General features: G+C 39.0%; 1 protein-coding gene across 1 annotated transcript in view; it reads left to right on the forward strand.

Moving 5' to 3' along the window:
- The window catches only part of GDAP2 (ganglioside induced differentiation associated protein 2), a 95,139-nt gene extending 83,193 nt beyond the window's left edge, over window positions 1–11,946 (forward strand). The window contains exon 14 of the mRNA XM_054467013.2: window positions 1–11,946. This exon is cut by the window's left edge and continues 22,275 nt beyond it. The gene's annotated coding sequence lies outside the window, so the exon portion shown is untranslated.
- The last annotated feature ends 2,313 nt before the right edge of the window (window positions 11,947–14,259 follow it).

Below are 14,259 nucleotides of genomic sequence, written 5' to 3' on the forward strand. Positions count from 1 at the left end.
TTCCCACCTAGGTGGTGAACTTCAGTAGGGCAAAGTATGCATTGTCTGTCTCCAACACTGTCTGGTGCTGAGCAGAATACTGGCATTTAATGTGTTTTGTTTTGTTTTTTTTTTTTCACTAGCTGATGGGGCTAAGTGCCAACTTGGATCCTCACATTTATTGAAAGCCCTGCTTACTTCTTGTATGATATATAAATATGTAATCCTTTATTACATTACTTTTTTAATGGCTTATTCATTGCCACTATATATGCGAGTGGTATTTAACTGTTTCACACCCATTTTTATGTTTTGTTTGACTTTATACAGTATATAATATTGAAAGTTATCAATTTTCTTCTGAAAAGCCACGCATTATAAAGCCATCTCTTACAATTATGCGGTGAAGGTAGGAAGAACAGAAAGCAAGAAAATCAGTGTCTTGCTCTTGTCTAAATATTTAAATATAAGGGGAGGAGTTAATATGACTTCTCGTATTGAGTGAGTTATTTGTAAAGAAGATTGAAAGGATGGATATATTTTCACTAAGAATTCATTATTTGGTGAATGAAAGAGTATCTGTCCCATTTTAGAAAGAATGCCTTAATATTGTGCTGTGTTTTAGGGCTTGAAGATTTTTTCTTCTACTACTACCACTTCTTGGTTTGCTTGTTTATAGCACTTACCTTGATTGAGTCTTTCAAAAAGAATACATGCTCTAAAATCAGAAGACCCTAGCTTCTCAGGGTTTTTTTTTTTTTTTTAATGTGGCCTTTATCTCTCTTCTTTGTTCTCTTCTTATCCCCTCAAAATATAGCTGCAAGTAAATTGTAAACTATGAAGCACTATATCCAACTAGCAAAGTATCATTGTCATCATCACTATCACATCCTTTGTAAATCAAGACCAACCCCATAACCCTAGATATTTTAAGAAATTACCAGAATTATATCTTTGGGAAATGGTCTCTGTCAGCCCAAATCTAATATAATAAATGCAAGCACTTTGCCCAGGCAAATTCCTGAAAAGAACACAGTGCCACAGAAACAGTTCAGAAAGTCCTGTGAGTCTTGGTCAATGATTATCTCCTGTTGCAGAATTAACATGGTTTGGCAACTGACCCAGAGGTGGGAGAGCGAGAAAAGAAGTGACAAAAGCATCAAGATTCCTCAAGTAGATACATCATGAAATGAGTTGGAGTAGACTCAGATATTGTATTCAGAATAAAAGCCAGGAGATTTGACTATCTCCATACCAGATTATTGCTGTCTTATTTGAAGAATCTTATTTTGCTATGAAGGGTTGGAAACAAACATTCCTGCAGAGAGCTGTTAGTCTTGACCTTTGCTGAGTGCATAATATTCTGGGTGAACTATGAACAGAAATATTATACTGTACTTTCTTGTCTTATAGTTAGGAAAGTTTTCAAATAAAAATTTTGCACATGTGATATGACAGTTGCAAGTGAGCATTTGAGGAGACTAGAACTTTATTGCATTTGAGGCTATTCCAGGGAGATTACGTGGTAATCACTCTACATAGGATGCCTTTGTTTGGTCAAAATTCTAGTGAGATGTGACCTTGCAAAGATTTTTCCAGAGTATTTCTGGAGGATGCCAAACTTGAGTGAATTGTTAACATGTCTAAAAGTATTCCTGTGGTCACTCCTGAATTGGATTTTTAACTATGTTAGCTCCAGATGTGAAGAAAGTATATAATAATAGAAAATGACTGTTCTCCATCTTTTACACAGAAAATTTTGTTAATTAAAATTTCCTCAGGCTATCCCACTACATGATCCCCGAAGCACTTTCTCCTGAGTAAACCAATAGGCTCTGACTCTTTCTCAACCTCTTATGATAAAAACTGTTTTGATGTACTGTTGGATTCAGTTTGCCAGTATTTTGTTGAGGATTTTTGCATTGATGTTCATAAAGGATATTGGCCTGAAGTTTTCTTCTTTTGTTGTGTCTCTGCCAGGTTTTAATATCAGGACGATGCTGGCCTCATAGAATGAGTTAGGGAGGAGTCCCTCCTCCTCAATTTTTTGGAATAGTTTCAGCAGGAATGGTACCAGCTCTTCTTTGTACATCTGGTAGAATTCAGCTGTGAATCTATCTGGTTCTGGGTTTTTTATGTTTAGTAAGCTATTTATTACTGACTCAGTTTCAGAGCTCATTATTGGTCTGTTCAAGATTTAATTTCTCCCTGGTTCAGTCTTGGGAAGGTGTATGTGTCCAGGAATTTATCCATTTCTTCTAGATTTTCTAGTTTATGTGCATAAAGGTTGTTCATAATATACTCTGATGGCTATTTGTATTTCTGTGGGGTCAGTGGTAATATCCCCCTTGTTGTTTCTGATTGTGTTTATTTGAATCTTCTCTCTTTTCTTCTTTATTAATCTAGCTAGTGGTCTATATGTTTTATTAATTTTTTTCAGAAAACTAGCTCCTGGATTTGTTGATCTTTTGAATGGTTTTTCATGCCTCAGTCTCCTTCAGTTCAGCTCTGATTTTGCTTATTTATTGTCTTTCGCTAGCTTTGGGATTGGTTTACTCTTGGTTCTCTAGTTCTTTTAGTTGTGATGTTCAGTTATTAAATTGAGATCGTTCTAACTTTTTTGATGTGGGCATTTAGTGCCATAAATTTCCCTCTTAACACTGCCTTAGCTGTGTTCCAGAGATTCTGGTATGTTATATCTTTGTTCTCCTTAGTTTCATAGGATTTCTTGGTTTCTTTCTTTTTGAATGGAGTTTCGCCCTTGTGGCCCAGGCTGGAGTGCAATGGTGCAATCTCAGCTCACTGCAACCTCCATCTCCAGGGTTCAAGCGATTCTTTTGCCTCAGCCTCCTGAGTAGCTGGGATTACAGGCACCCACCACCACACCCGGCTAATTTTTGTATTTGTAGTAGACAGGGTTTCACCATGTTGGCCGGGCTGGTCTCAAACTCCTGAGCTGAGGTGATCTATCTACCTTGGCCTCCCAAAGTGTGGGAATTACAGGCGTGAGCCACCGCACCCAGCCAGGACTTCTTGATTTCTGCCTTAATTTCATTATTTACCCAAAAGTCATTCAGAAGCAGGTTATTCAGTGTCCATGTACTTGTATGGTTTTGAGTGAAATTGCGTTGTCTTGATTTCTAATTTTATTGTGCTGTCATCCAAGAGATTGTAATGATTTCATTTCTTTTGCATTTGCTGAGGAGTGTTTTACTGCTGATTATGTGATCAATTTTCAAATATACATCATGCAGCAATAAGAAGAATGAACATTCTGTTTCTTGGGGATGGAGAGTTTGGTAGATGTCTATCAGGTCCATTTGATCCAGTGCTGAGTTTGGGTCCTGAATATCTTTGTTAATTTTCTGTCTTGATTATCTGTCTAATATTGTCAGTGGGTGTTAGACTCTCACACAATAATAGTGGGAGACTTTATGTCTCTTTGAAGGTCTCTAAGAACTTGCTTTATGAATCTGGATGCTCTTGTGTCACACACATTTATATTTAGGATAGTTAGATCTTGTTGAATTGAACCCTTACCATTATCTAATGTGCTTCCTTGTCTTTTTTTAATCTTTGCTGGTTTAAAGACTGCATCTGAAACTAGAATTGCAACATCTGCTTATTTCTGTTTTCCATTTGCTTGGTAGATTTTTCTTCATCCCTTTATTTTGAGCCTATATATGTCATTGCATGTGAGGTGGGACTCTTGAAGACAGCATACCAATGGGTCTTGGTTCTTTATCCAGTTTGCTACTCTGTGTCTCTTAATTGAGGCATTTAAATCATTTACATTCAAGGTTAGTATTAATATGTATGGATTTGATCCTGTCATCATGCTGTTAGCTGGTTATTTTGCAGACTTGTTTATATGGTTGCTTTGTAGTGTCACTGGTCTGTGTACTTCAGTGTGTTTTTGTAGTGCCTGGTAATGGTCTTTCCTTTCCATATTTAGTGCTTCTTTCAGAAGCTTTTGTAAAACAGGTCAGGTGGTAACAAATTTCCTAAGTATTTCCTTGTCTGAAAAGTATCTTATTTCTCCTTTACTTATGAAGCTTAGTTTGGCTGGATATGAAATTCTGGGTTGGAATTTCTTTTCTATAAGTATGTTGAATATTGCCCCCCAATCTGTTCTGGCTTGTAGGGTTTCTGCTGACAGGTCTGCTGTTAGTCTGATGAGCATCCCTTTGTAGGTGACCTGACCTTTCTCTCTACCTGCCTTTAATATTTTTTCTCTCATTTTGACCTTGGAGAATCTGATAATTATGTGTCTTGGGGATGATCTTCTTGCAAAGTAACTTCTGGGATTCTCTGCGTTTCCTGAATTTGAATGTTGGCCTCTCTAGCTAGGTTAGGGAAGTTCTCATGGTCGATATCATGAAAAATGTTTTCCAAGTCAGTTCAATTCTCCCCGTCTCTTTCAGGAACACCAGTGAGTCAAAGATTTGGTCTCTTTATATAATCTCATATTTCTCAGAGGTTTTGTTCATTGATTTTCATTATTTTTTCTCCATTCTTCTCTGACTCTCTTATTTCAGAAAGCCGCTCTTCAAGCTCTGCAGATTCTTTCCTCACTTGGTCTATTCTGCTATTAATACTTATGATTCCATGATGAAATTCTTATAGAGTGTTTTTAAGGCCTATCAGGTTGGTTACGTTATTTTCTATACTGGCTATTTTGTCTGTTAGTTCCTGCATTGTTTTATTATGATTTTTAGCTTCCTTAGATTGGATTTTAATGTACTCCTGTAGCTCAGTGATCTTTGTTCCTATCCATATTCTGAATTTTATTTCTGTTATTTCAGCCATCTCAGCCTGGTTCAGCACCCTTGCTGAAGAGGTGATATCATCATTTGAAAGAAAGAAGGCACTCTGGTTTTTTGAGTTGTGAGGGTTCTTGCACTAATTCTTTTTCTTATTTCTGTGGGCTTATCTTACTTCGGTCTTTGAGGTTGCTGACGTTTGGATGGGTTGATTTTATTTGAATGGGTATCCTATTTGATGACCTTGATTGTTATCAAATTGTGATTGTGATATAAGGTGGATTCAGCTGACTGGCTTCATTTCTGGAAGATTTTAGGGGGTCAGTGCTCAGCTCCCACCTCCTGGCCTGCGTGCTCTAACTCTGGGGAACTTGTATTGGGGCCGTGACTTTGTTCTCTGGCTCCTTAAGGTTAAAAATCCACTGTGCTGGAGGTGGCCAAGGTGCTCCCAGACTGCTGGTTACTACACTTCAATGGGTGGTGTCATCCAAAGCATTTTATAGTGCAGTGACAGCAGGATCCATCCTCATTCACACATGTCAGCAGCAATGGTAGCCACAGCAGGGTGCCTGCCTCCCTGTGGTCATTCACCACAGTGGCAGAGGTAATGCAGCTGTTGGGTAAGATGGCCAGGGGGGCCCCTGCTGGTGACCGTGCATGGTCATGTTGGAGGTGGTGTTGACTCAGAAGCAGGACACTAGTGGGCACAGGTCTAGGTGCCTTCTTTGTGCTCTGCAAGCAGGAGTGGTTGCTCAGGGTGGGGGAGGATCTGCTGTTCTCTGCACAGTGTTAGCACAAGGGTGGGGCACTGGAAGGGGTGGGGCTGGCTGGCTCTGTGCCCACCAAGGCTCCATGTGCAATGGCGATCAGTAGAATGAGGTGAGGCAGACTGCACTCTCATGTGCTAGCAGGGCAATAAAAGCAAAACCCACTCATGCAAACACACACCAGCAAAACGATTTGGGGAATTGCCATGGGCCCTGGGGGGGAAGCTGCAGTATGGGGAGGGAGCATGTGGGCTGGTATGTGGCAGTAGGAGCCACCCTGTTGGAGCTCTCTGCCAGTCAGGCATGGTCTGCCACCACAAAAACCATGATGTGGGCCCCCAGGGCACCTGAGACTATCCTGTAAGCAGGCTGGGGCCCCAGGAGAGGCCACCATACCAAGGGTTGCTCAGGTCACACTGGCCCCATCTGAAGGGCAAGATTGCCCTGCAGAATTCAGGACCGATAGTTCCCCTAGGGCTAAAGTCTCTTATAGGAACAAGTCAAGCCTAGTGGGATATCTGTCCCTGACTGTGCTCTACTACAGACACTCCCACACCAAACCCTCCAGGCTCCACTTCAGCTGGCTGTCTCTACCACTTCTCTAAGCAGCTCTCTCTGCCAATTCAAGTGTCCATGGTGGTTGAGAGGTCTCTTCCTGCCAAGGTTCCAGAGGCCCATGGTGAGAGTGGGTTGCTCCTTGTCAGTTCAACTCATTCATTCCCCCAAAGCCATTGGGAATCAGGAACGAGTCCAAATATGCTGTATCCCCATGTAGGTTTTCCAGCTTTCTCCCCTTTCAGCCCAGCTTCTGTGTCTTCCCTTCATTCACAGTGTCTTCCCTCTGAAGATCTGTTAGGAGCACGCTAGTCGTCTCAGTCCCTTGGTGGGAATGATTCCACCTGTCTGTCTAGTTGGCCATCTTGCCCTCCCCCTCTACTTTCCTTTATTTTACCTCAAAAGAAAACTGAATTTAACCCAAAGCTTCTTCATCTCTTTGAATTTATACTGTTCCTTTGAGTATCCTTTAAGTCCCATCATAAGCACTACCCTCCATAAAGCTTTGTGCAGTTCTTCTAACCTCATTGATCTGCCTCTGCTGCTCTGCTCTGAACTTAATCCCTATTTTTAGGCCCTTATCCTTAACCTTGTAGAAGAGTCACTTGTGTTCCTGTCTTGGGTCCCCCTGTTTCCACAGGCAGAAAACTGCATGCCTTATCCATTCCTCCACTCCCTATGGTGCTTAGCTTGGCATCTTCCTAACACAGGCTAGATGGGCTCTGTCTCTTGCCGCATATGCACATTGTGAAGCAATATGTCATAGATGTCAGATGTTAACCATGGAAGAGACCTCAGAGATTAACTAGTATCATCTCTTCATTTTAACATGAGAAAACTGAGATGTGCAAAGGCCAGCCACCCAAGGTCATTGGTGAGATGGTGGCAGAGCTAGGTCACCTGACTCCCTGTAAATTACCACCTTCTAAAATGTAGAGGGAAATATGATGTCAGAGGAGAGTATTTTGTGGTCATGAAATAGTATGGATTGCCTATATCCTGATGGAAATAATAGAGCAGAGGGGAAAATTGATGATGCAGTGATTATAAGAGGGAAGTTATCAAGTAGGTAAAAGGGGGTAAAATCCAGTACACAAATAGAGGACTTAGAAACTAGCCTGGACAATTTACCTGTAGTGACAGGATGGGATACTGAGTGTGTGGGAATAGATGTAGGTAGACTGGTAGATATCAAGAGCATGTGGAAGTTTCCTTCTGAACTTTTCTATTTTTCTATTGAATAAGAAGTATGGTTTACAGATAAAAATGGTTTATGCATAAAAATGAGGAGGAGGCAGAAGACATTGTAGGTTTGAAGAGAGAAGAGATTAACAGTTTTTCTAGGAGAGTGGGAAAGAGAATTGATGAGGGAATCATAGTATGATTTCAGGCAGCTGTGACCATTAAGGTTTGTGGTCAAACAATGTTTTTCAGTGGAGATGCTGTCAGTGTTTCAGGCAGGCATCTTCCTTGGCATTTAGCATCCCTGGCCCTTGGTAGTACCCCTCAATCATTGTGTTGATCAAAATGTTCTCTGCCCCACTTCCAAACACTTCCCAGGGAACTGAACCTTTCCTGGTTGAGGACCACAGAAAGACCAATCACAAAGTTGCATAGTTTTCTTCAGTCACATTCAGATGTTGGCAGGGACTATGCAAAATCTGGGTTTATGAGTGTTAGGGTTAGACAGAAAAGGACAGTGAAAAGAGAGAGAGTCAAAGGAATTGAAAGTGTATGTAATGCAGTAATTATAACAGATTTTATGAACAACAAAATACCTCTGCTGGCCTGAGGCAACTCAGGACACCACAGTGGGAAGGGAATGCCTGGCTACCATTGATGAACATTTGGACATGTGTCCGATTTGGGGCTATTATTAATAAAGCTTATATGAATATTTTATACATATCTTTGGGTGGACATATGCATTTATTTCTGTTAGGAATATACACAGAGAAATAGAGTTCTCTTGGGACTTGCTTGATCAAAGGGAATGCGTATCTTTAGCTTTATTTAAAATTGCTGTATATTTCCTTAAAAATTACACATACACATACTATGACTTAGCCATTCCATTTCTGGTATTTACCCAAGAGAAAATGAAGCATATGTCTGCACACACAAAGACTTGCAAATTAATATTCATAGCAGCTTTATTTGTAACAGCAAAGAACCAGAAACAACCCAAATGTTCACAAGCAGGTGAATGGATAAACAAATTGATGTGTAGCCATACGACAGAATAACATTCAATAAAAAACAAAGCAAACAAAACAACTACTGATACACACAACATGGGTGAATCTCAAAATAATTGTTTTGGGTAAAGAAGCTAGACACAAAGAGTACATACTATGTGATTTCATGTATATAAAATTCTAGACAATACAAGCTAATTCATAGTGCTAGAAAGCAGATCAGTGGTTGCCTGAGTGTAGTGAGGATTGATTAGAGAGAAAGGGAAGAATTGCAAAAGGCATGAGGAAACTTCTGGGAATGTGGACATGTTCATTTTTTTTGGCATGGTAATGGATTCATGGGTATATACATATGTTAAAAATGTATCAAATTGTACACATTAAAAATGTGCAATTGGGTTGGGCATGGTGGCTCACACCTGTAATCCCAACACTTTGGGAGGCCGAGACGGGCGGATCACGAGGTCAGAAGATCGAGACCATCCTGGGTAACATGGTGAAACTCCATCTCCACTAAAAATACAAAAAAAAAAAATTAGCCAGGCATGGTCGTGGGCACCTGTAGTCCCAGCTACTCGGGAGGCTGAGGCAGGAGAATGGCATGAACCTGGGAGGTGGAGCTTGCAGTGAGCCGAGATTGTGCCACTGCACTCCAGCCTGGGTGACAGAGTGAGACTCTGTCCCAAAAAAAGAAAAAAAAAAAAAAGAATGTGCAATTGATTGTATATGAATTATAGTGAAAGCTATGAAAAATTTTTAAAAAATGACTGAAGTTTTCCAAAGTGGTTGAACTATTTTAAATTCCTGTCAGCAATGTGTGAGAATTCTAGTTGTCTACCACATCTTTACCAAAAATTGATCTTAATTAGTGCCTTTAATTTAACCATTTGGTTGTAGTGTAGTGGTGTCACATTGAGGTTTTCATTTGTATTTTTCTGATGTCTAATAATATAAACTTCCTTTTTCGTATGCTTATGAGTCATTTGAAAACACACTCTTTTGTTATGTGTCTATTTCCAGTATTTCTCCCTTTTTATTGAATTCCTTAAATTTGTAGTTCTGACTAAGTCCCTTGTCATATATATTACATATCTTCCAAAAATCTTCTCACAGTCTGTGGCTTGCCATTTCACTCTATTGTCTTTTGTTGAATAGTTCTTAATGAAATCCAATTTATTACGCTTTTCTCTTTAGCACTTTATATATCTTGTTTAAAATGTTTTAACCTATCTAAAATAATGAAGTTTTTTTTTCTAGAAGTTTCATTGCTTTAGTTTTCATATGTAAGCTATCACAATTTTTATTTTGGTGTGATGTGAAGTAGAGGATTAATGCTTCTTTTTATTTTAATGGATTCCAATTGACCCAATACTGTTCAGTGAGAAGACTGGCTTCTCTTGCACTCAATTGCAATGGCACCCTTGTCACAAATCAAGTGACCAAATGAAAACCATTTCTCATGCTTCATTTGTAATTTTTCTTTGCCATGTTTATAGGTTTTATATCAAGAATGTGCTGATCTCGTAAAATAAGTAGAGACCAGAGGGTCTCCTTTATATGCTCTGAAACATCTGTACTTTAGAAATTATATATTCTTTACAATTTTGAAATACTTAACCCTTAGTTCTACATGGGGGATAAGGTAAAAAACAAATGAAATACTTAACCTTAAAGCTATTTTTATCCAGTCAGCATCCAATCAAGGAAACAGGAACCACTCGAATATTTAAAAAAGAAGGTGATATGGTTAGGCTTTGTGTCCCCACCCAAATCTCATCTTGAATTGTAATCCCCATAATCCCCATGTGTCAAGGGAGAGACCAGGTGGAGGTAATTGAATCATGGGGACGGTTCCTCCATGCTGTTCTCATGACAGTGAGTGAGTTCTCATGAGATCTGATGGTTTAATAAGGGGCTCTTCCCCCTTCACTTGACACTTCTCCTTCCTGCTGCCTTGTGAAGAAGGTGCCTTGCTTCCCCTTCATCTTCTGCCAAGTTTGTAAGTTTCCTGAGGTCTCCCCAGCCATGCAGAACTGTGAGTCAATTAAACCTCTTTCTTTATAAACTACCCAGTCTTGAACAGTTTTTTATAGCAGTATGAAAATGGACTAATACAGAAGGAATTTAATGCAGGGAATTAATTATACACGTGATGGAAGGAGCTGAAGAGCCAACCAAATGGAATTTGCAATAGCAGATGCCCTCCCACTTCTAACCAGGAGGGAACAAAAGGAGGAGGTGATATCACTGCAGTTGAAAGGTTGAAGTCATCAGGTGGAAGCTGGAACCATGTTGGTGTGACTAGAAGAAGCTGAAACTAAGAAAAGAGGCAACCAGTGTGGGAGACTCCACCAGAGGCAGAGTAGAATGGGACAAAAAACAAACAAACAAACAAAAACCCAAAAACCTGGCTTATCCCCTCCCCTAGTCTCCAGCCTCTTGCTGTTACCTCCCGATTCCTGAATCTACCAGAAGCCAGCTGACATAGGAGCCTCGGAAGCATGCCCTGCAAGGGCCAGCCTCAGGAGGATAATGCCTAGAAGGGGAAGGTTACAGAGTGATCTGGGGCAGAAGGCCCAGGACTAGTACCATATCTGACCCAGACCCTTTCTCTGGAGTTAGTAATTGGTTTTTCTTCTAATTCTTGAGTCAGTTTTGGTTATCTCTATTTTCCAAGAAAATCGTCTATTTTACAGAGGTTTTTAAATTAGTGTAAAATTATATTTTATCATATAAAATCTCTGTTTATAGTTAATTTCTTTTTCTTATTCTAATTTTGTATATGCATAAACTTAAATATTTTTCTGCATTTGTGACAATTGCCTAGGGACAGGCAATTTTATTTAACATGTTCCTCTGACCCTTGTCCATTCTTTGATTAATAAATAGGTCTAGAAGCTGATCCAATTCAGGATCAGTTATTTTGGCATAAGTCCTTCACAGGCAGTGTGTACTTCCATCAGGGGCCATGTAAACATAAATGTTCTTTTTGATGTTAATAGCTATTATTGACTATTGCCTAGATACATTAGGAGTTGCAAATGCTGAAAAACTAATTTTATCATTCTTTCTTTATCAACTGGAACAATTCTTTAAAGAAAAGCTATCCCTCATCACTATTTGGTCACTCTTAACTGTCTCTTGACTTGCATTTTTACCCTTTTATTTTTACTTTTCCTTTATACCTGACTTCCTTTACCAAAATAGTAATCTTTTCTCTAAAGCTACAGACCCCAGAATTTTTGCAGAGATGCTTATGTAATTTTTAATTTAATTTTTTTGGTAAACAATACAGGTTTAAAAGGGCATAGCATAAAAAGTAATCATTTTCCCCCTACCTCCAGCCACTCAGTTCTCTCTCTGGAGGCAACCACTGTTACAAATTTCTTATGGCAGTTTCCAGAGGTATCAAAACTATATATTCAAATGATAAAGCAAATGGGTTAAAATGACAATAATGAGTGAATCTGGGTAACAGTTATATAAGTGTTCTTTATATTGTTTTATTTGTACAACTTTTGTAAGTTTTAAAGTATTTCTAAGTAAACAGTAATATGCACATTAAATAATATATGTATATATATACTTTTTGTTTAGTAACTCAAATGATACTAACTGTACACACCATCCTGCCCCTTGCTTTTCTCATTAAACAATATTATCTTGAAGATCTGCCCATTAGAACATATAGACATGGCCTCATTCTTTTTAAAGATTGCTATCATTGCATGTATGGGAATATGATATATCATAATTTATTTTAAAAACAGACATTTAAGTTGTTTTGAATCTGTGGCTACTACAAACAGTGCTGCAGTGAATGCCTGCATACACAGTCATTTCTCATGTGTGGGAGTGTGTCTGTAGAATCAATACCTAGAAGCTCAACTGCCACATCAAAGAAAGGGTGTGTGAACTTTTAAGTTTAATAGTAATCACCAAATTAACCTCTCTAGGGAATATTCTAAGCCAGCTGACACAGGAGCCTAGGAAGCACACCTTGCAAGGGCCAGTCTCTGGAAGATAATTTTTTTTTTTTTTTTTTTTTTTGAGACAGTGTCTCACTCTGTCTCCCAGGCTGGAGTGCAGTGGTGCGATTTCAGCTCACTGCAGCCTCTGCTTCCCAGGTTCAAGCAATTCTCCTGCCTCAGTCTCCCAATTAGTGGGGATTACAGGTGCCTGCAACCAAGCAAAGCCAATTTTTGTATTTTTAGTAAAGATAGGGTTTCACCATGTTAGCCAGGCTGGTCTCAAACTGCTGGCCTCAAATGATCCACCCACCTTGGCCTCCCAAAGTGCTGGGATTACAGGCTTGAGACACCGCACCTGGCCTTGGAGGATAATTTTTTAAAGTGCTGGCTTCCTCAAACTCTGAGCTACACAGTGAATTTTAGAACTCTTTGGTCATTTCCAATCTGATAGTTGAAAACATCAAATTTCTTTGTAGTTGTAGTTTTTTACATTGCTCTTTTGTTTAAGAGTTGTCATCTTTTCTGTGAACTGCCTGCTTATATTCTTCACCCTCTCTGTTGCACTACTGGCATTTTTTTTTTTTTTTTTTTTTTTTTGACGGAGTCTCACTCTGTTGCCCAGGTTGGAGTGCAGTGGCACGATCTCTGCTCACTGCAAGCTCTACTGGCTTTTTTATAGATGATTTGTAGGAGGCCTTTATATATTAAAGTTAGCCTCTTGTCTGATGTATTATAACATTTTTTAGCTGGAAATAACCCTACAATAATCTAGTTCAGCACTATCATGTTCCAAGCTTTAAAATTGACTTAAGGCTGTTAAATGACTTACAAATGTTAGAACACATTCCAGGATTTTTTGATTTTTAGTTTAATAATTCTTGCAATGTACCATGCCAGCTCTAAAGAAGAAAGAACCAATACCCATCCTCTCAAAATGTGTAAGCATTGAGATTTCAAGATTTTGCCCCTCAGTGTCCCCATTTATCCTTGCCAATCCACTTAGGGACACAGCTCCCTACTTAATGTATACTTTCTGGATTCACCAGACATCAGTCTTCATCAAATGTCTTACACCCCATGAACAAAACGACGTCTTGACTTTTCCTACAATTTCTCATTCTTGAGTCAGTTCTTCAACCTGGACTTACTGAGCTCCTGTTAAATGAAGATTCCTGCATTGGGCTTGATAAGAAGATACAAAAGAAATGCCTTACTGAACAGGCCATTTGAGAAAACAAAGCAAACACCAAATTTATTTGAAAATGAGCTAATGCTCAAGGCAAACAAATCAAACAAGTGATTAAATGGGTTTGCATTAATCAGAAAAGGATTCCTGCAAGTTTTTACTGTAGATTTAGAAAGAAGCAATGTATATGGATTATAACAATATCAGCTAACACATTCGGTACTGTCAAGTCCTCAGCATCACAGACATCATCTCTTTTAATCTGAATGTTGGTACTTTTTTCTTTTCCTCATTTTACACATGAATAAACTGTAGAATAATAGACTAAATGACTTGTTCAGACAGCCTGGAAAGGGCCCAGGGCTTCTCTCTCCAGGACGTCTGGTCTATCCACTATGCCATGCTGCTTCAGTTTGGCAAAGAAATAGACAGAAATGGGGCAGGGGTTTGGGTGGAATGAATTAGTAGAGAGTCAGATTTGACTTCCGTTAAGAAGCCCTGTAGTAAAGTGAGAAGACTATAATTTTGGATTCAGACTAGATTTGAGTATGTCTTGCTACTTATAAATTGTGACCTTGGCAGGTTACTTATCGTCTGAATCTCAATTTTCTCAAATGCAAAACACAGTTAATAATATCTACTCTTTAGAGTTATCTGACATATAGTAGGTTTCTGATAAATGGTAGCTATCTTAGCAAATAGTGGGCTAGAATGAGAAATAGATTGTTTTTTTTTTTTCTTTCATATGTTGTTGGTTGACTTGGTTGCTGCAAAGAGAGTAAAGGACAAAAGTCACACAAACCCCAAAAAGGTTTAGAGTACTAGGGAAAAGCACCATGA

This window comes from Pongo pygmaeus, chromosome 1 (genome assembly GCF_028885625.2).
Source record: "Pongo pygmaeus isolate AG05252 chromosome 1, NHGRI_mPonPyg2-v2.0_pri, whole genome shotgun sequence".
NCBI lineage: Eukaryota > Metazoa > Chordata > Mammalia > Primates > Hominidae > Pongo > Pongo pygmaeus.